The 27,108-nt window shown below is 38.9% G+C and overlaps 1 long non-coding RNA gene across 1 annotated transcript in view; it reads left to right on the top strand.

The window, feature by feature from the left end:
- Window positions 1-25,564, top strand: part of LOC146763387 (uncharacterized) — a 63,037-nt gene extending 37,473 nt beyond the window's left edge. The window contains exon 3 of the long non-coding RNA XR_014952003.1: window positions 90-25,564. This is a non-coding gene — a long non-coding RNA (uncharacterized LOC146763387). The remainder of the gene's footprint in view (window positions 1-89) is intronic.
- Window positions 25,565-27,108: the final 1,544 nt, after the last annotated feature.

Genomic DNA, 27,108 nt, shown 5'->3' with positions numbered 1-27,108 from the left:
TCTTGTGATTGAACTATGTATGTTCCATGGCAAGAGCCTGTAGATTGGTCTCCCTTATGTATTATGACGTCTTTGCATCATTTGTGCAGTAAGAAGATGCTTGGAAGAGCACACCCCAGGCATGTCACGGGCCTGCAGCTTCACTGATGATGCCGACCTGGTACCCGAGGAGTCCCTGCTGCCAGCAGCATCCAGCGTGGCACAGTGAGTGAGCAGCAACTCCTCCACTGATCTGTGGTGGGTGGCTTGCAGTCTTGGTCTCTTTGTTTTCCCACTTTTATAAGGCAGCTGACACAATTCCTGAGAACTGTGAGCTTTACAAACAGTGTTATACTTGTAGACTGCCCCATCAGGTTAAGCTCTAAAGCAGCCCTAATATGAATTGATTCAACACCTAAATGAAATAGTCATTTATACATACAGCCTGAAAATAGAAAGGCTACCTCATTTAATATTTTTATAAAGCAGGCACACTTTTAAGGAAATGATGTTCCACAAATATGAAAGTGAAGTTATTGTCCAGGACAGAAAATGCAGGGAAATTCACTGCAATTGTTGAGTTGTTGCTTTTACTTGGCTTAGCAAATATTTCTGGAAATAAATAAAATAATCATGCAGGACGATTGTGCTTTGTCAGGATCTTGAGTAACCTTCATGCTTTTGTCCTGTAATGTGCATGTCCTGTTTTGTGCATGGGGATTCTGGAGTAAATTTCAAATGTAAACTAAAGCATTAAAAAACAGAGGAAGGCCTAGATGGACCAGAGCATCCAGGTGCCATAGCAGTGTTTTATGTCCCATCAGAAACCGACAAAAATAATGCTGGTGAGGAGATTTCCTGAGTTAGCAGGCTCATGAAGGTCTAGCTGATGTTTGGATGTTATGGTAATGTTGGTGAAAAACCATCTGAGATCACCCTTACAGGAGAACATCTGGGCTTGTCACTGGAAAAACCCTTTAGTAAATACCTGAGGTTAAAAAGGAAAAAAAAAAAAAATGTTGCTTGCCTTCAGATAGGGAAAAATATCCACAGTGGTGTTCAGGATGAATTTCTTTCACATCCTGTGTTTACTTTCTGTCCAGGGAACTCATACAGATGATGTGTCTGCTACATCTATAGTAACTGTACTGTGCCTTCATATAGGATATCTGGTCCTTGTATTTCCCCAACATGTCATATTAGCCTTGCTTTCAAATCAGAGAATTCTAAATTGTTCTATCAAATTGGTCTTTCTTCTTCTTTTTATTCAGTACAGTGCAAGAAAAGAGTTTTGCATTTGACTAAAAAAACCCCTCAGTTCTAATCTTATTTGTACTGTTTTGTGCCTGAAAAATGATTGTATTGTGACTGACGTAGTATAGTCCAAACTGTAGCTGCATTTTTGCTTCTGTTAGTCTTTAAATGCATTTCTCCCTTGTGGGGAAAATAAGGAGAAGCAGAAAGATAATCAAATTCATGAATGAAAAAAATTAAAATATGAAGAGATTTTAAGTACTGTGCTACACTGTTTAAAGTAATATACTATGAAATCTTGAATTCCTCTTGATGTGGATGTCAGGTGCATATAAATAGAAGGATCTTGCAAAAGAAATTGCTAAATTTTGCTAAATTAAGGATTTTTATGTTCTAAGTCCCACAATAAAAACCATATGTATAAATTCTAGCTTCTAAATACTAGTAAAAAACTTCAAATGTATAGAAAAAAATAAGGCCAGAAATTATAGATATAAAGGTTCCATGTAAGAACAAAGCCAAAACACCATTCCATCTAGTTTTCTGCTTCTAAATTAAGCAAAGCAGTTTTCATCTCTATCACTGATCATCTCATTTTCTATGTCTGCATTTTTAGCTAGTAGGATGCATTCATTTTAGAGTTGTCCTGACTCTTGAGCAGAAATGTGTAGTGTCTCCTTCAAAATGTGAATTTTATGAGAGAAGCACAGAATGTGTTGTATTTTTGGATCCAGGTTTAGGCTCCCAATTCCAATGCAAACAGTAAGATATTAACACTGTATTTGCCTGATACACACATCAATATTAGATATACTCAGTGTAATTATTTATCTTGTCTTTTGGCAGAAGTGTAAGCAGGTAGGTCTTGGTGTTTGCTGCACTTGCCTTGGCGTGTAAGCTTTCCTAAACAGCATGGCTTCTGCTTTCCTCTTAATTAGGCATACAAATCTTTATCCTAGAGTCATAAAAGCTGTCAATGATTAGACAAAAGCACTTCCAAGAGTAAAATTCAGCCAAAAGGGAGTGTGTGTGTGTGTGTGTGTGTGTGTGTGTGTGTGTGTGTGTGTGTGTATGAACACACAGTCAGCCTCCCCAACTTGCAAAATAAGTGAAAACTTGGCTTTCACTTATCAGTTCATGCCAGGATCCCACAATGATGACAGTTTCACATGAGGCACTTTGTGAACTCAAGTTTGACTTTGTGGAGATGCCAAAAGCTAAAGTTTTGTTAGTCTTCAGCAAGTGTTTTAAGCTACAAAATCAATCCTGCAGTAAACCTTTATTTCAAAGTCTTTAACTGGTCCTTTTTCAGCTTCCTATGTTGATTATTAAAAATGGTGCCAGGTCTACAACTGTAATGTTTTGAGGGTTGTTTTCTGTAATGTGAACCATAGATGCTCATTAGGTCTGTTCTGCTGGATGGATGACAGCAGAGATGCTCTCTGATGACATAAGTTTTGCTTTGGCCACAGTCTTTTGCAAATTTCCTCCATTGTGTGGGAAGGGCAAATGATATCCCAGGAAAACAGATTTTCTACCCTTAAGCCTTGTTGCCTTAGACAAACCTCTGTCACATCAATCTGCAGATTCACATCACAGTAACTCAGATGAGTTTTGCCAAGCAAGCACCAGGCTGCTTGAAAACTGCTGATATTATTGTTTCAGGTGATTTTTGACTGAAAGCAAACCAGTTCAATGTGTTGCAGCACTGCCCAGGTCTCAGTGGTGGATGCATTCACCAGTGGAATTCTGATGTGAGTGGTCCACGCACGCCTGGAGCAGCTAAGCTGCCCTGGTAGAAGCTGCCAATAAAATCAGGCAGTAAGCTGGAAAATGGAATTTGAGAGACCTTTCTGTAGAAACACAGCTGCTTTGGATCCCTTAATGATGTTTGTTTCTGGTGATCTCTCCACAAATGTGAACTACTCCTGAGCCAGGGGACAAAAGCATCACATTTATAGCTGCATGTCTGCCTGAAGTTCTTGCTGAGTATCTTTGGCCCATTTCCTCGAGGGCCAAAACTCCCATGTGCTGCTGACCTGAGTAGAGCTCTGTTGGTTTATAATGGCTTCTTCTGAAGTGTTCAGAGCTGAATAAAAATGTTGTTAGAGATTAACAAATTCTGACGGATTAAATAAATATATTCATTTCAGTCAGTTGATGAGTAGTTCTGTTTTTAGCAAGAAATGGACTGCCTCACTGCCTGACATAATTACCTAATATTTCAAATTCTCTGATGAACAGTCAGAAAAAGACCCCATCAGTGAATCACTGGAGATTTTCAAGAATAAAGGAGAACCCAATAACTTTAAGACTTAGTATTTTTTTTTTTATCTCCAACTGGTTCTGTTTTTATTGTGATAATATGAACTCTTGGCCATGACATTTTCTGTCATTCACACCAGAGTATAACCTTCCACCAGGAAAGAGAATTTAGCCAATAGACTGCACTGAAAGATTACACCAACCTGGTCCCAGATAGCAGTCTCAGGAAAAATATACACAGCAGCAGCTTTAGAGGCACACATCCTGTTTTTGTTTTTCTGAGCTCTGTGGTTTAAAGCTGTGGTGTCTAAAGTTCTTTCCACTGTAAGAAAAAGCAAAAGTTACAAATTTTCTCTGTCAGCGTGGTTAAGCAGCTGTGGTTGAGTGTGCATTTTGTGGCTTGCTGGGGTCACAGAGGAGTGAATGTCAGCTGGTCCCTGGCGGGGAGCAGGGCAGGTCAGGAAACCTCTGGCAGGTGAGATGCAAACACAGTGCCCATGGCCTGCCCTCAAGGGACAGCTGAGCAGGAACTCCTCAGCTCAAACTGGCTGCCAGGGAGCTCAGAGCTCCACCTGTGTCCCGCAGAAAAAGTGGGGTTTAATTACTTCTCATGGGCCAAGAGTGAGAGGAGCAGTTGCTCTTTCTGAGGCTCTGGCCACAGCAGAGTAAAGCTCTGCTTAGGAGCCATGGGTTTAACCCAATCCTGGCTAAACCAGTTCTGTGCAGAGGTTTAGAAAGCAGGAAGGTGCATTCCTGTGTGTGAGTTGAGTGTGCTGTGGCTGTGAAAATGGCTCACTGCTTCACTTTGAGGTCTGTAATGTAACAGAAGCACAGACCTGAATGTGGAAGCAACCTGATATCCACTGTTCCCACCTCCTCCAGTTTTTTTTTATTTCAAGTTCATAGCACAAAACTGGCTCTTATATTGTACAAGGGAGTTTCACCTACAAAAGGATTAGCAGGAAAACCCAGCATTAAAATGTGGTTATTAAACAATCTCCCCCCACCCCCCCACCACTGAGGTGGGGGGAAAAGATAGACCTGAGGTGAGGCAATGGATGCAAAAGAAACCTTTTCTAACGGGGGAAACTGAGACACTGAGGATGAGGGTGACTGAATGCCCTATTCTGTGTCATCACTGGTGAATCCTGATGCAAAAAGAGCATCCCAAATTAATCTCCAGCTGTGAGCAGGCCCTTCTGTGAGGATTGAGGCTTAATGAAGCTGGGGTTTGGGTTCTCTTTGTTGGTGTTTGTGCTGGCTGTAGGCTCCCTGGAAGAACAGACTGAAGCTGCCCCCACCTCAGCAGAGCTGGGCTCTGCAGAGACTGGGGTGTACCCTGAGCACTGCTGTGTACTGGGCTGGAAAATCACACTTGTATTCAAACCAGGGTACTTCATGGTTAGTCTTAGAATTTTAGCTTTTCTCTTTAAAAACAAGTTTGGGAAATATGTTGGTTTTGTGGGTTTTTTTGTTTCTTTTTCTAGAGGAAATAAGTTATAATATGATTGGCGGATATAAAATATGACTAATTTCCTTCATTGCCCACTAACACAGAAATTTTACACAAAATGAATGGGACAAATGTTAAAACTTATGCTAGGCCTTAAAGCTTTCATTTGGTGTTATCAAAGAAAATTTTCATTGTTAAGCCCTGGAAAAAAGGGATGTTAAACCCATCATCTGACTTTCATCCTTCCACTATATATAGATGGTAGTGAAGGTTTTGTCAGGGTCTTAAAATTTTTTTTGGTCCTTCTTTGTCTCTGCTTGAAAAATCTAAGAGTGCAGCTTGTAACACCAAGCATATTTTCAGTCTTTCTGTAGTTTTGTTTTATCTCTGCCAGCTCCATTTATCTTTGTATTTTTATCATAACTTCTTCCTATAACATATTGCTTTTAATCTTGTTAAAGAAACAGTTCACCTTCTCACCAGCAACTCTATCCCACTGAATATAACATATAACATATAAATACTATATTATGTATAAATAATATGTAATATAATCCAGTAATTGAATAGTGATCTTGTGTAGGACAACTGAATTGACTATAAACTCATTAATAACACTTTTATTACTAAAATAGTGTTCTTGGGGTGACTCACAGTACCATGAGTGGAAGGCATATATCTATATCCATCTTGTTTACAGGTTTCTCATTGTCTGTTGGCTTTTGACACTTAATAATTCTCACTCTCATGTGCACTGAACACAGGTGTTACTGATGCAACTAGTTCTGTCCTCAGCATGACACTCAAAAACATTATAAATTGCTTCAAAGAGAGGTTTTTACAAGCGTCTGTCAGTTCTGACTAGAAAAAAAATGAGGTAAAATAGTGAAAATTTGACAGACGGTAGTAATTGCTAATCTGGTTCTATGCTTTTTAACACTACATGGGCATGTGTTAAATTACACTTTTTAGCACTACCCATTTTTGTCTTGTCACTTCTAATTTAGAACTCTTTAAAAGGGCTGCCTTGGGATTTATTTCAGCACCCAAAGTATTTTTATTACCATGTAATATGAATGCAAGGCTGGCTTTAGTATAAATTGGTGGCACTATGCAGTAACCTTTTATAAGAATTTGACACTGATTCTGAAGGGGTTTGGAGGTATTTTTTGAGGTTTTATTCTGGAGTCACAGTGAATTTTTGCTCTTTTATTCCAAAAATGAGAACATTTGGCCAGTGGAGGGCACTGCCCTATAACACAGGAGAAACAGAAACTCCTAATTCAGCTTTCCAAATCCCATTTGTCATTTCAGCAAGCTTACTTATAAACTTAATTTATCTGCATCTGAATTTCCCCAATGTTAAATTGGCAATTTGCCACACTAAGAAAAACCCCTACTGTACTTAAACATCACTTTAATGAGAAGTTTAACCAGCCCCCAAAGGTTCAGCTTGGTGTGGTGGTTAGACTTTCTTTCCTGGAAAACAGACTATTGTAACAGCCCACTGAAGGCTGTCAAAATATATCTGAATACATATTATCATGTGTATTTCTGCTCTGTGTAGAAAAATTTCCAGATCTGATTGAAAAGTGACATAAAAAGTTGCTTTGGAAACAGAAGCTTCTACAAAACATTTCCTAGAATTGATTTTTTTTTTTCCTTAATGAGTTTTCTAATAATTTCACAGAATTTTTAAGTGTGAATAATGGCAGGGGTGTGAAGTGACTCTGGGATATATGGCTGCAAATATCTGTCAAGAAAATAGTTTACAAAGAATGCTTCTGTTTCCAGATAAAATTAAAGATTCCTGTTTACATAGACTCTACTTTATAGAAATTATGTATCTCAGTAGCAAGTCAGAAATAGAAAAAGGCAACTCTAACATTTGTTATTGAAAGGGGTACAAGGAGCTGGATTGGATTCCTGGTCTCTTGTCTGTACTGTGAGGAGAAAGCCAGGGAAGGGGGAATCACATTATCAAGGCTTTGTTTGGATGTTAGAATTTGTCAAGGTTTTAGTTAACTTTTATTATAACTCAATTGTAATTTCCAAGCTCCATGACACATGACAATATCATGAGTTCTTCTATGTGCAGCTGTGATAGAAGTTTGGAAAAACATAACATGAAGGACTGTTGTTTGCGAAGAAGACAGTACAACCCTTTGTATCAGACCACCCCAGCCTGTCCAGGCTTAGCAAACTAAAAGTGTGCAACGTGTGGTACCTGTGTTTTGGGGAGGGGAGGATAAAAAACCTTGGTGGGAAAAGTGTGGTGTTGCACTGCACAGAGAAGTGTGACTCTGCCCCTTTTACAGAAATAACCAAGCACATGTTTGCTGCTACCCCTGATCTGGTGGTTTTGCAGTGTTTTAGCACTTCTTCTGTGAGATTAAATTGGATGGAGCTGAACCATGCCTATGCCTGTTCTGGTCACAGGCACTTGGTTTTGTTCGTTGTCTGCTGTGTAAAATATGCTGAGGAAAAGGAGAAGCAGGGATAGGAATCCATGGTGTCTGTAGCCTAAACATTCAGGTCATTGCTCAGGTGGTTGAGCTTCATCCATAAACCACAGGGTGTGTTTTGTATTGTCAGCATTCAACACAAAAAGTACTTTAGAAATTGTTTATACCAGTTGTCCTTCCCTTTCCCTCCATGGCTGCTTCCCAGGGCTGCTCCTGTGACTGAGGCAGCCCCTCTCTCTTACCAACCAAAAGCCCATCCCTGCATAACAGGGATTGAAGAAGCACTTAGGGTCAAAAAAAGATGGAGAAAAGCTCAAAGGCATGAAGACATAATTTTTTTTTTTTTTTTTTTTTTTTTGTCTAGAATTTGTGGAGGAGAGAGTTGAGGTAAAAACCTATAATTCTTTCTAAGGTAGGAAGCCTTAATTTTACCTTAATATTAGCTAAGTGTTACCCTGCTGTCCTGAACATGGACAGCAGCCCAGCAAACCAGAATCCTGCCTTCCACTAGAGAGAGTCACTTTTAATCCTTACAGCCTACTTTCTGAAGAGGTGACATGCCTGTCTAACATGCTGCTCCTACAGATATCATTTCTGAGACAGCATCAAGCAGGAAAAAAAATTCAGAAACTGTAAGTGAAAGTTAAGAGAGCTCACTGTGGTTAAATGAAAAATTGTGATGAGTGCATTGAGGAGAAAAAAAGATAGGAAATAAAATTTTATTACAGATGTCAGGAACAGTTGTGCAGTTAAAAAAATAAAATACATGAGTGATTTCTTTAGTAGTTAATCATTAGCAATATTGTGAAAATCTACTTTGAAGCTTTCAAAATAATGTGATACATTGATCATATATTGAAATGGCATCATTTGGTGATGATGTTTCACAATGGAGTTTAAACAAACAAACAAACAGTTTGGAGTTATGACTGTATTCTACCCAGGAAACAGGTAGACTGTCCACATAGCCAAAACAAACAAACAAACAAACAACTTTTTTCTGTGTTAAGTATTAATTTGCTGTTTATCAAGGGGTGCTGCAGTCTTGCTCTATTTGCCAATCTCTAGGCAATCTTATTCTATATTTACTGGTTAAGTGCCTTTCCTTATTGAAATATAAATAATTGTTCATTTCATTCAGGTGGCTTTTACAGACTTTTGTACAGTGCAACAGTACCCATTGAAGCAAGACACACTTGCTTTCACTGCATTAAGGGATATTGGAATTCACAAGACATGGCTGAGTTATTGCAGCTGCTTCTGTTCTATGGAATGGACTTAAGGCTATAGATTGTTTATGGCAGCTCTAAAAATACTTCTCATGTATATTTGTGTCTTACAGATTTTTTTAAATTATTTTTTTCCTAAAATACACTTTAAAGAAAAATTGTACAAGGGAAAAAGAAGTTCTTTAGTAAATCAAATGCCATTTACATCTTCATTGTGTGTTTAAAAACAATACCAATTCTCATTCTTCAGGGAACACTGAGACCATTGGTCATTCAGCTGCAGTTAAAGTACAATATGAATGTATCTTCTCCATATTTCTTTTTGTCTAAAATAAAATTAGTTGCTTTGCAATGAGCAGGTATCTCTATTAAAACTCTTCTGTTGTGTACAAGATGTTCATAAAAAAAGTCAGTATTAATTTGAGAGATAATCTTATATCTTCTCATGGCTATTTTCTTGGGTAGTCCTACCAAAATGGAAGGAATGTATTCTAGACGTGAAATTTCACTCATTTATATATACATACATATATATTATGCCATATTTAATTACGTAGATTTAAAGCAATGCTGAAATACTCATTGATAAGTCAGCACACAATTTGGGTTAAATATTAATTACTCCTATTTCTCTGCCTGGGAGGTAATGGAATTGTTGCAGTCAATATAACTAACATATGTCTGTGCCTAAATAGGGCTGGTATATGAAAACTGGTTGATGAAATTGCTGCTTTGTTCATTTGACCATTGCATTAATCTCTGTGCTTGAAAACTCTATTTTAATAAGTTATTTCCAGGAAATTTAAATGATGGCAACTCTATAAAACCTGATGGTTCCTCATGGATTTCTCAGCTCTGACACTTTCACAGCTGCACATGTTAAATCTTTTTATAGGCCAAACTTGATGAACTTCAAATGTGACAATGGAAGTTGCTTTTCAGGTTGGATACACTGAAATAGATGCCAGACAAATACCAATGCCAATTGCTTGTCTGCTTTTTCTTTCAGTGCTCTGCAATTTGGAGAAGCCATTATACTGTCTCTTTTACTCCAGATTAAATGCCCTATCTGCAGGGCTGCTTTTTCCCCTGCCCAACAATGCTTCTAGATGTTATCACCACCTTCTCCAAAAACTTTGCCCTAATTGCTTAGATGTTTGTTTGTATTGCTAAGACAATTTATCTCTGGTCTCTGGGTCAAAATGAATTTATCAGACCATTACAGTACAGAAAGTTTAGTATGTGGGCACTGAAGCTTGCAGTCATTGCACGCTATATTGAGCTCTGTTCCTCCCAGTGCTCTGCCTGTTTGCTCCTGACCTGCTGTAATGGCATTTTGCATAACTCACTGATACTTATCTCCCCTGCTTTAGTCAGCCAGGCTGCCTACACCCGGGCACTGGCTAGAATAGATAATCTTGATTTTTTTTTAAATTTTTTTTATTTAGTCGTCTGTCTGCAATATGTGTGGTGCTCATTAGTATAAAAATATGCTTGACAACAAAGCTCCAAGAGCTCTTGAAGCTGTTCCTATGCTGATTTCTCTTACTCCAGCAGTTGTCCCTGAAGGATCCCCGTCTGTGGGTTCTGGGATTTGTCCCTGCCGAAATCCAAATCCAGTAATACAATGTAAACTACTTTCCAGTATTCCTTGCCTACTTAGCTACTTTGTTACTTTAAAAAAATACAAATTGCTTCTAATCTGAAATGTGTGGAATTTGGAGCACTTCAGATAAACAAAGCATGTGTTTTTCCTGTGTTTAGTTCTTTTCTTAGTCCTTCGACATGGTGGCTGCTGTAAATTTCATATTTCATGGAAGTTCATATTCATTCTCATCTTGACAAGGAATTGTCACTGGTTTGGTCTTTTTAATGTAGGAAAAGTTTCAATTTGATTTCTATGCATAATCTTTTCTGTGTAACCTTGAGTGAAAGGCTTCTATTAGAGTCATGTTTTAAACCTGCCAAGCTCTGGTTAGATTTTAATTTAGAAAACAAGCCTGTAAGTGTTTAACAAGCACTGAGCAAGGGGAACTTGCTAGCCAAGGAAGGGCTGTGGTACCTTGAGGGTTTTGACTGCAAATCCTTTGTCTGCCCCCTCTTGCAGGGAAACCCAAGATCGGCCCTATGTAAAATAAGGTACAATTTATTCAGCTAATTACCACTGCTCTTTCTATACAGCACTTCTCTGTCAGTGAGAGAGAATTGCTTTGTGTCAAACTTTGTCTCAGCAGCAAAAATGGGCTGGGCCTGTTCTGTCTTCTCCTGCTTGTCCCTTTTCCCCCTGCAGCTCCTGAGGCACAGGAATAAAGTCAATTCCTTAGTACAGGGGATTGACTAGTGCAGTGTGAAGTGGTGAGGGTAGAGTCTGTTGTTTGTGGTAGAGAAGTGGACAGGAGCTGGGGAGCTTGTGGCTGAAAAGATGTGGAATGGAAGCAGGGAAAGCAGCACCTGCCTGGATGAAGATTTGAAGGCTTTGCTCTCACTCAGAACTCCCTTGCACATCTTGCTGGTGACTTCAGAACTCTCCTGGACTCCTCTCATCTCCTTTCATCATTCATAACCACCTCATCCTGTCATCAATCCCTGCAGTTCCTCTTTGTGGGGTGAGAGAAGTGTGTATGTGTGTGTGCATGTCTGAGAAAAGCCTGAACAACCAAATTTGACTTTGTTCACTGTACTGAGGAGCCTTGACTGAGCTCTGCCTTCTATTTCAACACTCAAGCATCTGAGTTTTGCCTCTAGCTTGTCAAGAATCTGTGTCCTCAGATGGCCTTCGAATTTTCCCAAGAAGAATGTCTAACATCTGCAGAGCTTGGAGAGAAACCTTTATCTTTTGTTATCAGCACATCTCTGCAGCAACCTCAGAGCAGCTCCCTGCTGGATGGAATCGATAACCAGGATAAAGAGGGTAGCCCATTCCCTTCTGATTTACAGTCAGCCCTGTACGTACTTGATTAAACAGGGATGGAATCATGTAGGTTTAGAGCTATAACCACATAGGTAGCTATTGGATTTCTGTGAAATGTGTCTATACTCTGATTTACAGAGTTCTCTCTTCCCTGTGATATTATATTAGACCTTTATAGATTTCTTTTGTTGCTTGTTTGCCTGGTTGTGAAAGCAAATCAACTGGTGTGCTTGAACCCCTGCATATTCACTCGGAGTCTAAATTTAATTTTATCACTCATGCATAGTATTAGACCCTGAAAATTAAGTCAGAATTATCCTTCTGCTTACTTTACAGCAAGTCTCTGTGTGTGATGTGTAAACACACTGTGGGTGGCCGAGGGTAAAATAAAATTTCAGTGTTTGTTCGCAAGGGCAGATTTCTTCCCCTTCAAAAGATAAACACCTAGCCACAGCTGAGTAGATTTTACCAGCTGGTTTAATTGATTCAGAAACAAATATCTCACAGATGAATGTAGATACTTTAAAAAATTATTTTGGTATTTTCATAAGCATCTTGTAAAGCTTTTGGAGTCCTATAGCACTCAAAGAATGACTCTTATTTCAGATGTCTGGATTAAAGACTTTTCCACAGCCCATATCTCAGGCCTCTGCAACTAAATTTGAAATACAAATCCAAAATATATGCCCTTACTTTATATATTCAGTATTTATATCAGACAAGTGTTATACAAGAAAATTATAGCAATTGAGGAAAAAATCCCAAACACTTGTAGTATCACACAGTCATTCTCTCTTTTCAGTTGTATCAGCTGAGCACTAATAATGCACATTTCCAAAATCTCCAGTTTCAGCACTGTGACACTTTAATGCATGAGCTAATGAAGAGCTGGAGGTTATTTAATCTTATCTTTGCCTGTTCCTGGTTCAGAAAGCGCTAATCTCTTTCACAAACAGAAGGGGCATGAGCTCATTATAGAACTTGCTATTCATGACATTACTATTCCCCTCACTGCTTCTCCTCTACATGTTTTTTTCACTTCTAGCACTGTCTGAGCAAGGTAAATATCAGTATCAAAGTGTGACAACAGCTCTACTTCTCCCTCAGCAATGCTGTTCTTTGTTTTCAGTGGTCTTGTTTGGGCAGCAAAGAGACAGTGTAGAATTGTCTGACAATTCAGGTGGGTGACCCCATCATCATTAAAGAAATATTCTTCCCACTTGTGGCCATGGCTTCCTTATCAACCTGTTTTAAACTGCCTTAGTTTACTGAGGGGGAAGGAAAGTGAAGGAAGCAATTTAAGTCCAAGGTCTTTTGGTTTATGCTGTTAGCTCTCATTTGAGTTCTTTTGTTTAAACACAGCTGGCCTGTCTGGGGCTAAGACCCAGCTGTGCTCAGGCAGGTGAAATCTGCAGTTGCGCTGCTGAAGCCAGCAATGGAAGTCCATGGAGGCAGGGAGATATCTGAGGAACTCTCTGACAGGGGACATTAGGCCAGATCATTCCCCAAGTGAAGTGGATTAACTTTCTCCATGGGCTCTCCGAACCCAAATTATTAAATGGGCTGTAAACTCTGGTGTTTACACATGAGCTTGTGCCGAAGGGCTAAGCTGCAGCCCAGGAGCTGACTTCTAAGCAGTCCCTGTTAGGCAGGATCTGAGGGTCATGTGGGATTGGGAAGACTGCAGTCCCACAGCCTGTGGGAGAACACCCTTTTGATCAGACACATACTACAAAATCCAGCTCACAAATGGGAATCAGCTTTTGAGTCTTGTAATTTCTCCTTAATATTACTGGAGTATCTCTGCTTAGTCCTGCTTGGAGATGATGAGGAGAGGATCTGTGAACATACATTTTTCTATCATTGAGATATTCTGATAGTCAAGTTTAGTCTTCTCTGTCTTAAAATCCACTCCTTAGTTTTGAGTAATGAACGAACAGAGCTTATCTTCATTTTCCTTCATATTATTATGGAAATATAAAACACAGGGCTTGATCAATAATTAATGCTTGCCATGTTTGTTGTAATGTTCTGCCAAACTGCATTTTCTACAAAATCCCATCTTCATTCCTCTTTTGTAGATGTCATTTTGCAAAGTATCTATGCAGCAAAGTGTGTTTAAAAACACAGGATGGTAAAAATTGTTCTGGTATTAACCATAGCTATAGGGCTGTTATAATTTTATTTTTTAATAATAGCATGGCTCCTATTTTTTGTTGATGTCAATCATCTGCAAGAATGTTTGATGTAGGCAGAATTTAACCCTGCTTTTTAAAGGAATTTTTAGTTTGAGACAAGAAGACAAGAAGTCTATAATGAAAAAGTGTTACAAAATTTCTTCTACTTTTCTGTTTGGCGGTCTAAGTCAAGAGAACTTTGAAATGCTGATGTATTAAAAAATGTTGTGGTGCTAGGACTTACAAGCCTAAATGACTGTGTTTATCCAGGCTTATACCTATAGACAGTAAAATATTTTATGATTATAAAGACAAGAAATGAACATTTATCTTCAAGTTCTTGTTGATGCCTGTCTGTTCTTAGTCAGTACCACATTTTTAGAACAGTAAACCTTTTATTTTCTGACTTCTCTAGAGAATGCTGCTTTCCAAAAGCACAGTTGTCAAAAGTATGCCTGTAATGTTGTGCTAAAAGTATTTTAAGGGGAAGTAGTAAATGATGCTGGCGAGGTGTTTTCTTTTGGGGTAAAATACTTTGACTCACTGGCAAAAAGTCAAGTGAATGACTGTAGAAGGGCAGAAGTTTGTTGTCGATTTGCCAGCAAAAATGAGATGTGAACTCTGTGAAGTAAAGGAACGTATGGCCCACCTGGCTGGAAATGTGACTTGGGGGAGGGGGAGGAGTGGGGGCAGTTTGTGCTGTTTTCCTTTTCCATAGGAAGAAATGGTCTTGTAGGAATTCTGTATTTTTGCTTAGTTCTTTCAGTTACTTGAAGGAAAAAAAAACCCTGAGCTAATTAGTGATATTTTTAGCTTTACTATGAAGGTGCTACAGGGAGAATGTCAATTCTTGCAAGTCTGTCACTTAGGGTAAGAAGGGTTGTTTCTTCTCTACCTGTGCTTACTGTGCTCATTCTATGGTCATATCAAATGCTTTTAGAAGTACAGCAATAACACATTGCCTTTGGAGCAGAAGCTCATTCTTCGTATGGAATTTTTGTTTAACAATCATAAACATTGAAATAAAACACAGGACACTGCAAATTCCAAATACTTTTTAATATTGCTGCTTTTTTTTTTTAAATTGAATTTAAAAACATGATGCAAGAACACTAAAATAGCAATAGAGAAGGGAGCAAAATGAGCTGTTAAAATCAGCTGCTTAATAGGTACTAACAAAAGAGGATTTTAAGAAAATTCTATTGACTCTCAATAAGCAAAAGGAGTAGGGAATGCAGTGAGTTAGAATAAAATAAGTGAATTATAATAAAGACAGTGGAAAGTTAGGCCTCTTTGGACAAAGAATAATAAAAGCCATAGATGTGCCTATTTTCTTTTGGTGGGGGTTGTTTAATGGGTTTATATGAACTAACACAGATTTCTTGCAGAACTCCTATGAGAATGATGAATAAGGAGTATTTTCATTCCCTTTTTATGATTCAGAATTAAAATTGATACACAAAGTTTCTTCTAGGTCTACTTTTGTGCAAGGTATGGCTCAAGATAACTGGTTCCTATGAGTGAAAGACCTGTCTGGGTGGGGAGTCTCCAAAAGCTGTTGTGTAACTTTGGGCAGTAAATGGTTGGAATTTTGATGCAGTTATTAAATAAGAAGTCACATCAAAAAGTAGAAGTAATATTTAAACCAACAACTTGCCATCAAGACTCTGTCAGAACTGAAAGTAGATGCCTCTTTCCAAGTGATTCACTTTGTTTCACCAGATCCTTTCTCTGTTATCTCACTGATATATCACAGAAATCCTGATGGTTTCTTGCTCTCAAGGTTGTGGTTTCACAATCAATTTGAAATGATGAGTCTGTGCTGACTCCAAAATGTTTGTCTGGCTCTTCCCTCTGCCCTGCTGCCTCTCTACTTCCCCTTTTCTGCTTTTTTTAGCACTAGATAATATACTGTTGGAAAGGATGGATAAATATAATTGCCTGGCAAAAGATTTATGATAGTACAGCCAAGATGAAAACAATCCCTCCTACTGGCTGGACAATACCCTTACCTACAGATAGGTCCAAAAGTCAAATGGACTGTTCCATCTCAACCCCCAAAATGTATGATTCACCCCACACCTGTAACCCTCCCCTGAAACATCAAGTGCCTGTAACCCCATTGGCCCAAGTCTTGTTCCAGCCCACCTTGAAGCCCCCTGATAAGGGGTCTCTGAGGGGCCAGATGCCCTCTTGGATCTTCCTCCCTCTTAGAACTTCCACCCTCTTGGCTCTTCCCCCCTCTTAGAACTTCCCCCCTCTCCTAGAGCATCCTCTCTACCCCTTGTGTCTCTCCTCCCCCATCCCCTCAAGCCTTGCCACGTGCTGCGTCTGGCAGCTCTAAGCAAGACCTTTCTCCATCCCTAATAAACCTGATATCCTAAGAGCAGCCTTCAGAGATCTCTCGTCTCCATTCATCAAAGCTGTCCTGGAACCCAGCGTTCCCTACAATATACAGATTGTCTGCCTGGTTAAATACCTTCAAAAGACCTCATAGTAGTGGCTGAGAGTGTTAAAGTTGAAAATAAATCCTTCATTATCTTGGGACAATTACTTATTCTGAAAATAAGGATTTTTTTTTTTTTTCCATGTGGGCTTTCAAGCTTTATGGAACTACACTTCTTAACTTTTAATTTTTAAACATTTTGGTCCTCTTCTTTCACTTTATGTATGAGCACCTTAATGGTATGGTCAGGTTTCTGTTTGTCTGTCTGTAGCTGGGTCAAAATACACTGATTAATGGATTCTACCGAGATGACACACTCATGTTGTAAACTGCAGTCTGAGAGATTCTCCTATTCCTTATTTATAAAGTTCTGTTTCAGGATAGTAATGTGAAAGTAAGCAGTTGTATTTGAAGCATATATCCCAAAGCATCTTGATGTGTTTTCACTTCAGCATTAGCACATGTTTATGTGCAGTACAGAATCCCGGGGAAATACCTTTATAGCCACGCAGGGAGTGGCAGACAAAGAAGGAGCTTCAGCTACAGTGTCCTGTGTCAGGTTTATCTCTACAGGAGAACAAGACCGTTTTATAAATTCACCAGCTGGACTCTTTCAAAGAGAAAGAATCAGAATGAAAAAGTCCCATTGCACAGTGTTAAATCAGATATTTGGCCAAAATAGAAACACAGTTCAAAGGCAGAGTGAAGAAATAGGGATGTGCCAAGATTGACTGGACAGGGAGCCAGGCTAAGGAACAGAATGTGTGCAGTAGGAGGGGCAGGGCTTAGGGAGGAGACCATTCACCAATGTACTGAGTGACAAGAAGTAATCCACACAATTATTAAACTTAAAATATTCCTCTTTCCCCACACCTCTTCTTTTAAGCAGTAGAGGCAGAGCTGTTTTTTCCACAGGCAACTTCAGTCCTGACTCAGAAAATATTAACATTCTTCTTTAATTCCTTTTTATTGTCTACACAGCTTTAAGATGGAGTTTTGCTCTGCCACAGTTTTTTGTATCTTAAAAGTTCTGGGCAGTTCCCCACTTTTTCACAGCCCACTTGGACTTGCCACCTGGCCCCATTACTGCTTTCTTTGTGCCAGCTCTTCCCACTGGGATAGAGGCTGCAGGATGAAAAGCACTAATTTTTGGGATGCTAGTGATTTCAGGAGTGGAAGAAGAACCCATTACTCATGCAGTAAATAGGTATTTTTAGAATTCAGAGAGAAATAAAAACTCTTTTTTTCCTCCTGTATTTCCTACTAAACCAAGAGTAAATTCTCCAGTCCCACCTTTGTTATTCTCCAGGGATGAAAAAGGACATTTGGGATTTTTTAAAGACATCATGTTGCACTGGCTATGACCAGTAAAAAGAGGAAAATTCTGCTTCTTACAGGGGAAAATCCTGTATTTACTGATTACATTGTGCATTTCCCAGATCTTGGCATGGAGATGTGTCACTCTGTCAGGCTTCACTTCTGCTGCTAATTAGAATTTGTGACTGTAAGTGCACAGAGATACTTTTAATTTTGAAAACAGAGTGCAGTGTTAGTATGGGAGAGTTGAGCTTCTGATTTGATGACTGTGGCAGAACTTGCTGTGTTTGAGCCAAACTCTGGATGGGCTCCTCTACAACTCGCCACAGACTTTCTGTACAAGTTTCCAGCTAAAATGTGGAATATTTTAAGTCTAATAATTATGTGGATTACTTCTTTTCACTCAGTACATGCTGAAAAATTGCAGGAAAATAGTGTCATACCAAACACAAAGAACTTCCAGATTGAGTACAAATATTTGTAAAGAAAGCTTCTGAGTATCAGCCTTTTTAAACTTACCTAGGCCTTTGGATGTCAAAATGAGTGTTTCCTGTTTTCAGTAGCTGTTTGCATATTTTGCAGAGTAGATTTGTAGATCAGTCTTGTAGCTGATCCATAAGGGGAAAGTCATATTTTGCCTCCTTCTATTCAGTGATGATACAGCAAATTTTTTTTCTTCACCCACAACAAACATGTCTGAAGAAGTGGTATGGAAAATTACTTACTTTTTTTTTTTTTTCTCCTCTGCTAAACAAGTACACTTTAAATCTGTGTAAAAGTGACATGGCACATTCATAAAATTCTACATTCCATCAACATTTTGCTACTGTTGTCCCTCCAAGGTAACACTTTGTTCTTCCTCTTCTTCTGCTATTAACTTTGACCTGGTAATACACAGTAGCTTGCAGCTGAGCAGCCACACCTTGGTGAAGTCACTGCATCCCCACTGCATCCACTTTCAGTTAAAACTCTGGAAAAGCTACTGCTCCCTGTTTTGTCGATAGGACAGAGCAGTTCCTGGGGGCAGCAGAAAGAGCAGGGCGAAGCCCACAATGAGGTTTGGGACACTTGGAAAAGCTCGAAGTGTCCCCATCAGGATAAGTGTGCTGTGAGAGGCTCTGGGAGTTCATGAACCCAAACGCTTCCAGCTCAGTCAGCCTAAGGAGCCTGGAATGTGGTGATATCATGGGCAGCTCTGCCAAGTGAGGAACAGAAGTGACTTGCTGTTGTTTGGTGAATCTTGTTTGCAGAAATCCCTTCACACTTCATGAAATGGCCTTTAGATGTTTTCAGAGAGCTCTGGTGGTTTCATTTGTAGAATTCCAAGTGCTCCCACCCTGGGACATTTTCCTGAGGTTTCACTTGATATTCTTGATTTGCTGCCCTCCACTGCCTGTGATTTTCAGACTGGATTTTTTGAAAGATCTGGAAATAGAGGGAAAACAAATCTGACAACTTTCAGTAGTATCATAATTGAGGTATAATCTTCAACATGGCATTATTTTTTTATAAATACCACCTTTCAATGACTCCTGAAGATGCATCCCTTACTTCTGGACCATTTTGGTGTAAAGCAATCTATGTTACTTGGTGGACTCCATAGAGTTTAACTGCTTTCTCCTGGCAAGTGACCATATATGTCACAGTCAGCAATGATGTTAAGCTTTAAAAAAGAAAATTAGAATGTCATTTTAAGTGTACTACCATTTCTTTAATGTTACAACTTTCTACAGCATTCCCCAAATATATTTAAAAATCTACACGTTTAAAAAAAAAAAAGTCAGTCATGCTGACGCTTTGTTTCCCTTTTGCAGCAACTGTTGATACTGTAAAGTCCCTTGTTCTTTTCACTTTAACCACCAAGTTCCCATAGGATGGGGTAGAATCTGACACACATGGGAGGAAGAACAACTGTAGGTCACAGAAAGAAATGTTCCTGGAAGATTTCCATTCTAGCCCAGACCAAATGCTCTTTTCACTTTGAGTCTCATTATTGGTGATGATATTCCAAATTTAATGATTATTTTTTCACAATTAAAATTTTTAAAACTAGGAAAAATAATGCCTTTTAAATACAAATACTCCAGCCTGTCAGGACCTGTGCATTTCATTGCTGTTCATTACAAGAAATGGCAAATTGCTTTTGGGAGAAAGCTCCCATTTGCAAATAAAATACTCTTGTACTGAGTTGGATGGTAAAAAACCTTTTCCTTTTTACTTGCCACAGATGTTGTTAAATTTTAGCCAGTTTGGAATTCTATGGACAGCAAAAATCTTTTTTTTTTGGGTTTTTTTTGTTTTTTTTTTTTTTTCCTAACTGGTACTACTTAAATCAACCCTGGCAAAGATAAAGCCAAACTTTGACACACAAGCTTGGAATGAAAATATTCAGTCCCTTCTCATGCAAAACCCACCAGAAACCCCAAAAGGGTTATTTTTAGCTTTTGTTTTATCCCAGGATAGATAAATGGAATCATCTGTGACAAAGACATGATTCACCAGCATGAAAAAGAGACTGATGTAATCCAGAACAAACAAACAAAAGCAGAAAGGGGTTTCAGGGAAAAGGGAGAGACAGGTTTATTTTTAGTTTGAGTCCATAGGTTTTGCAGAGATAGGATTCCTCCTTCTCGCACCTCTGCCCTGAAATTCCAGCACATTTTAGGCTAATGAGCAATAGGCAGGAGCAATCTCTGTTCATGCAAGTAGAATGAAATATAGCAGAACCCCTATTATTTCTTTCTTTTAATCCTTGCAAATATAAATTAAGACACATCCCATTTCCATAGATGTTTTAAAGGTAGCTGATTTACTATTTTCTAATCTGACTGCATAGAGTGGTTTTCTTCTTTGCACCAGCAACCAAAATGTTACAGCTTAGTTGTCTTTCTAGTGACAGACACCTGTGATTCCTGTAAGAGACAAAGGATATTGGGCTGGTGACCAGTTCCATAATTAATTTTTTTCTGTATCTCAAGGATTGAAACTTTGATACATTTTGAGTTTAGTACAGATGGCTGGTATTAAAACCAGAGGTATTGCATGAGTCTAGAAGCAGAAGCTACTGGAAAACAATGTGCAGTGTTAACTTCTTTTTAAAACACAAATCTCTCCAGCTCCCACAGTTCACCAGACATACAACCACTGTCACCACCAGCTTGTGTTTGCTATAGTTCAGTGAGTCATGTGTAAACTCAAGTTGTTGCTTTGAAGTCCCAGTGTGTGTGTATTTTGAGATTATTATTATTATTATTATTATTATTATTACTTTTTATCCTGGGCACAGGATTTTCCTTGAGTTATGGGGGGATGGAATTCAAGTGATCTCAACACATTAAGGTATTTGCATGCAGCTTTGCAGAATATATTGGTGTCTGAAGATTTGTAAAGCTTTCGCGGCAAAGTTTGCATTTAAGTTAATTCTGAATCTGCTGCCTTTGTGTGGAAGCAAAGTGTCCCCCAGCAGTGCTTCTCTGAGGAGATGGCACAAAGCAGTGAGAACAGGAGAAATTTCCACAGAGAATTTCTGGAGACAATTTGACTCCATAGCCCCACAACAGTAACAAATAATTCTAGGCATGACTACCTTGCATTTTCTCCAGAAAGCAAAGAGTGAACTTCCCTGCAAAAATGGTCAGGAGCTGGTTATGAGTCTGATCTTAATGCAGGGAGCCAAAAAATCTGTGAAGTAAATTATGCTCTATATTTAGCCATCACAGAAAACATAGGCACTGGAAGGCCTTAGAATAAGTAGTGTTCATATCAAAGGAGGATCTTCCCCCTGAAGACTTTATTGCTAGAATTTTCCCCATTTTCCCGACAGTAGTGATTGTGAGGTTTGTTATTTACTGTAAATCTGTCAGCACTGTGGTACTCCCTGAGCAGGAGGTACTGGTTTGGTGAGATTTACCTGTGTGTGGGTGGCAGGAGCAGCGTCTGCACCTTTATGTTGCTTGATCCCTGCAATCAACTAACAGTTTGGTTTTGCTTCCATAGGTAACACCCAAGTTCACTTTACAAACAAAAAAGGGAACAAGATGTGGAGTTTCTTGTGGCAATGGGAGTGTTGTTTGTAAATCCCTATTTCTGGTTTCTTGCTAGTGGCAAGAAACTCCTCAAATTATCTGGATGTGAGCATTTTCTCTTTCAAGCTTATGTGAATTTCAGGAAAAAACTTGAGAATTTTCGTAGTGAGGCTCTTTTCGGTGAGTGTTTAGGTAGGAGAAAGAGAAATGAGTAGGATGGTGGGTCTGTCTGAGAAGGGTGCAAGCACAGTCTTACATCATAAAACTGGATGTGTGTACTAAATATGAGCAATTTACTGGTCTGCTATCCTCACTCAGTATTGGTGTGGTTTACATACACAGAGTTGGAAAAGATAGAAACTCTGGGGCTCCCTTCCAATTTGGGATATTCTGTGATTCTGTGTTTCATGATTCATGATGGAGCTGAAAGATATTGGTATTTTGGGATGGTTCTTATGGGAGGGAAACTTTGTACTGAGGCTATTTCTTTTTCTCTCCTTCCATACTTTGTCACAAAATTGTGCTTGTAGCAAATTCATGCAACTTGATGGTGGCTTTAGTATCTACAGTCTCCTACTTTGTTTCCTCCCCATTGCTTGCAAATTGATTGTTTCAGTTTATTTAAAATTTGTCACCAAAATATCTTTTGAGCAGAGGATGCCATAGCCTTCGGCTGAAGACCATTTAAAAAAATCAACTGCTTTATTTATAAATATTAATGTTTTGACTTAAAGTCAAAGCAGTAAAAAAAGCACACTAAATGTGTTTTACAATCCCATCCACTTGGCTTAATGCTGCCCATGCTTAATGCACTTTTTTTTCAATAGGATGAGCATGTAAAAGCTCTAGTCTCACTGCTATTGTAATTTAAAAACACAGAAAAGCCCTACTACAGATTGTTTCAATTCTTGCAAGATAACAAATACCAGATGAGTTTCCATTCTGCTCAGCAGAATAAAATGGATCAAGTGTAAGGCAGGATTTAAGGTATAAAGTAGATCATAAGTTGTTATATAATGGCCCTAGTAATTAAACATGGAGATTATTCTTTTTTAAAACCACAAATGACAATTATTTGAAAGGCCTGTGATAATATTTCATTAAAAATCTATGAAGGCAGTGCTACTAAAAGGGTTTTATTTCTGCATTGATCATATCAGTGAAAACCTCTTGTTGATAAAAAACTTTCTATCGTGGAGATTGTGTCTACACATCAGAGAAACTTTTCTGAAATAAGAAGACAAAATAAACACAGGAAATTGCTGTTGTTCCAAGAAAGCTTTAAAAAGAAGCTGCGTTATGTCACTTCAGAAACTGCGAGTAAAATTAGCAGACTGGATGTGTTTATTTTGGTGACTTTTCACTTCCTTCAATAATTCAAACATGCTAAGTTATGCTATTACTCAATAAACCAACTCTTTTTTGTACAATTTTGTACAAACTGATAAAAAGACATTAGCAGAAAAAAAAAAAGGAGTGGGGGAAGGGAAGGTTTTGATCACAGAGTGTATTTTCCTTTTTTTCTCTTGATCACTCTAGTGAAGTGACAGTGACAGAGAAGTGTGCAAGAAAAACAAGACCCCAATTTTCCTTTCTCTCTTTTTTCCAAGGGCCAGAGATGAGAATGCTTATCCTTTAGAGTGAATGATATAGGTTTACCTGCACCCATGGTTAAAATCTCTATGTTTATTCATGTAATAGATCGCCCAAATGTTCTACAGAGAACTCTACTGGAATGTTAACTTGTGTTTCCACTTTGTGTTTATTGCTAGTGTGCCCTACACTATATGGGTAGTAGATAGGAATTCACTGTCTAAATTTCAGTCTATTTTTCTTGTTCTCTTTTGTCCTATTGTGTGTACAGATATGACATTTAAAATTCAACAATAAAAGCAATACAGGCTATTCTGTAGAGTATTATCTTTTTCTGTATCTGTTGCAGATAGCAAATACTAATGTAAAACTGACTTGGAGTAGATAAAAGTTCCCCTGGCTAAACAAAAGCTTGTTTTACTGCCTTGTTTTCTAAAGGGAAGTAGGAAAAAAGGTTAATTTTCTATTTGAAAAGTATTTCTTCTCCTGTTTAGAGTAGAAAAAAAAAAAAAGACTATCAATTTCTGGGTTCTTTTCCTTAGTTTGACACCAATCTTTTGCTTAGCCTGAGCATGTGAAGAGTCAGGTGATATTATTTCCATTACAGCCTCCTTTGTAAAGTGTTTTGAGATCTATTGGTGAAAAAATGGTGCAAAAAGCAAGCTGTTATTGTAGTTCACCTTGACCAGGTAGAATCACAACATCGTAACCAGATGTAAGGACTGTTCAGTGTTATTTTGCCAGAAAGTTTACAACCATTATTCTCGGGCAACTCAAATGAAGAAATTAACTTTATGTGATGGTGAATTTATTTTTCCGGGGGATTGCTTGTTTGGGCTGGTTTGGTTTTGGGCTTTGTTTTTTTGTTTTTTTTTTTTACCAGTAGGTCTTAAAACATTTTCCAGAAGAGACTGTTGATGCTGTTTCATTTTGCAGGTGGAATCTGGTACATAAAGAGGGATGTGTGCTGTATAGTTCACCCAGTGGAAGGACTGGAAAGGGAATGAAGTCCTCCTGGCCTTCCCAGCTCACAGAGACTGTGATACAGGGCCATATTTATTGTCCATGCACCATTTTCTTTGTGTTTCTTTCTGGTTTTCTCCTCCTTTTTTCTCTTCTGTGAGGAGACAGCCATTCAGCAGTGTAAAAACAAAAAACTCAAAAGGCAGTTGCCTTCCTTTCTGATTCTCCCAAGTGCACCTGTATCTTTTCCTTCTGCATATAAATCAGTCTGAAACTGCTGTAACAAAAGCAACAGCAGCTGTGCAATGTCATCGCTGCACTATCCTGCTCTCCATTTCTCCTACATCATTCCACTAATATTCCTGCCAGACAGGGCCATACCAGCTCATGAAGAGCAGATTGTTTTCTTTTCACATGGCACTTCAGATTCCTTAAGTGGCCTTGTGGGAAATTCAAAATTCCTTTATAAAAACAACGGCCCTGATGTCTCGAGGGTGCTGCAGTGATGTGGAATGCTGGCCTTTGCTGCCCACAGCATTTACTCTTTTTTCCCTTTTGTTTCCTCTGCTGCAATCCGCCAATACTTCTACAAATATACCAAGCACCAAACAGTGCTTTCCAATCCTGCTGGAGTCCTGTGGTGTCACTTTGTCCTTCTGCCAAAAGCCTGAGCCTGTTGTGCACAGATCAGCTGCACTGTGGCCATACCTGTCTTTCCTGTTGCCACCAGTGCCAGCAGAAGACAGGAGGAGCTGCAGCTGCAGGTGCAAAGCCAGCAAGAACCTGTCACAGCTGGGAAGTAGCTGTGCTGGGCACCCAGGTGAGACAGGGAAGAGAAGGCTTTGCCAAACTCTTTGCACTGCAGCAGCCTCCAAACTCTCCAGTGAAGTATTCTGGGTCCTGTTGTGATTTCTCAGCAATAGAATGTGAGGTCACAAGTGGGATGAACTGGAAAAAGGTTTGCACCATCTTCAATTTTTTGAAAGTCCTGTCTGCCCTTTTCCTGGAAGATCTATGGGATTTTATGGTATTGTGGTGTTTTCCTGGTGAGAATTGTGAAAAAACTCATATTCTTCAGTATAGGCTTCTCAGAAATTTAAGTCAGAACAAGTGGCATTATCCACTCAAGCTGTCTGTGTGGATGAATGCACACTGCTGCCAGCTTTCCAACACAGTGCTATGTGTAAATGGTGGGAAAACAGACACCAGCAGGAATGGGAATATGTCCTGCATCTCCAGTAATGCCACAGGAGTCTTTGTACACCTGTGGACTGTCTCTTAGGAATGATGTTTGAGATGGAGCTCTGATACACTCTGCACTGCAGCCAGACTGTTGCTCACTGCAGCCCCATTATGTAATTTCTAAACTGTGACCCCAGTACTTGCTGCAGGCTGTGCTTTGGGTGTCCTTTGTCTCCATTTTTGTGGAAGGGAGCCATGAGGAATCCTATTTATAATCCATAAGCCACACTCAGCCTGAGCACAGGCCAGAGTGTTCCACCCAGAATTACTGCAAAGGAGTTGCTTCTTGTTGTGTGTTTGTTGATCCAAAAATCTGTCCCAGATTCTCAAGCAGCATAAATTAATACATCTCTATTAAGTTTGGGAGTTCTGCATTAATTTGGAGCAGCTGGTCCAGCTTGTGGAGCAGTGACAGCTCATGCCCACAGCACTCTGAGGAGCTGCTGTGTATCTCAGCCTTTGCAAACAAGCTGCTTCTGCCTTTTTCCTCCTTGCTTTGCTCAAGGGAGCAATATTTTAGAAATGTATGCCCTGAACACAATCAATACAAGGATGATAAATATAGAAGAAAATCACCATGGTAGAAATATAATCGAATTTGACTGGATAATAAGTGAGCCACTTTTAATTTCTAGAGAGGTAACCCCTGGTGTAAATTCAGAAAGGAAATTAGCCTTCTTATGTGTTTTCCATCTCCTTCATAGTTTGAGAGTAGAATTGCTAATGTCTTAGAATTCTAATGTCTTAATTATTGTTAATTTCTCAAAATACTATTTGATGTGACAGCAAATCATTTTGGAAACACTGTGACTCTACATTTTTACAGTAATGGAAAATATTCTGGGCATATATTACACTTTGTTATGAGAGTAATTTATACAAGGATGTATAATTTTTTGTAAGGATGATTGGTGAGACAGGGAGGTTAAGAACAGAATGTTTATACAGTAAGTGAACTACAGAAAAAATAGAACACAAAAGAAGCAGCCCATTTAAGCAAAGAGCACCGTGCTGAACAACAAATATCCACACTGACTGTTCTTTGAAGTCAAACACTTAATGCATTTTACGTCAACAGAAATCAAAGGGAAAACTGAAGCAGCAAACTTGAAAAGTTAAACTGCATATTGATCATGGCATAGTCTGGTATAAACTCCAAATGAACAAAAATGCAGAAAAGTTCGCTATTTTTTTTTTTTTTCAAATGAACCACTTTTGCTCAGGGACTGCATGAGGAGAGATTCTCAACAAGAGCAGGCTAAAATATAATGCCTCCTTTTTCCTTCCCGATTTGATGTCAGAGGAAATGATCCCCAATGCTGGAGGGTAGGAACTCTCCCCCAGCTGATATGTAACTCTGGGAGTGGAGGAGGCACAGGTTTTATTAAAGCTGGGAAGTGAAAAGCAGCGAGAGACCTGCAGGTAAATGAAAGCCACTGTCATTGTCCTGCACTTCAGAGCCATCAGTGCCTTTTGCCTTCCAGCACAGGCTGGTGCAGCCAGCACTGACCTGTATTTGCTCAAATTTCAAGCTTGGTTTCCTTGTTGAGAGTAACAGAGATGATGTTGATCCTAACAGGTGCCATGGAGCAAATTACACAACTCTAAACAGGAAAAGAAAAACAGAAAAATGGATAGCTGATATCTCAAATTTACAGTCAACCTATCTGCACACTTTCTAGACAGAATTTGGAAAGTATATATATTTCAGGGGACAAGGAGTACCATGCTTTAATTTTCAGTCAAAATTAACTATGTTGATGAAATTATGGAAAAGTTAAAATATATA

Source organism: Lonchura striata, chromosome 1A (assembly GCF_050655825.1).
Source record: "Lonchura striata isolate lonStrDom1 chromosome 1A, ASM5065582v1, whole genome shotgun sequence".
NCBI lineage: Eukaryota > Metazoa > Chordata > Aves > Passeriformes > Estrildidae > Lonchura > Lonchura striata.
This window is presented reverse-complemented; position numbering and strand designations above follow the sequence as displayed.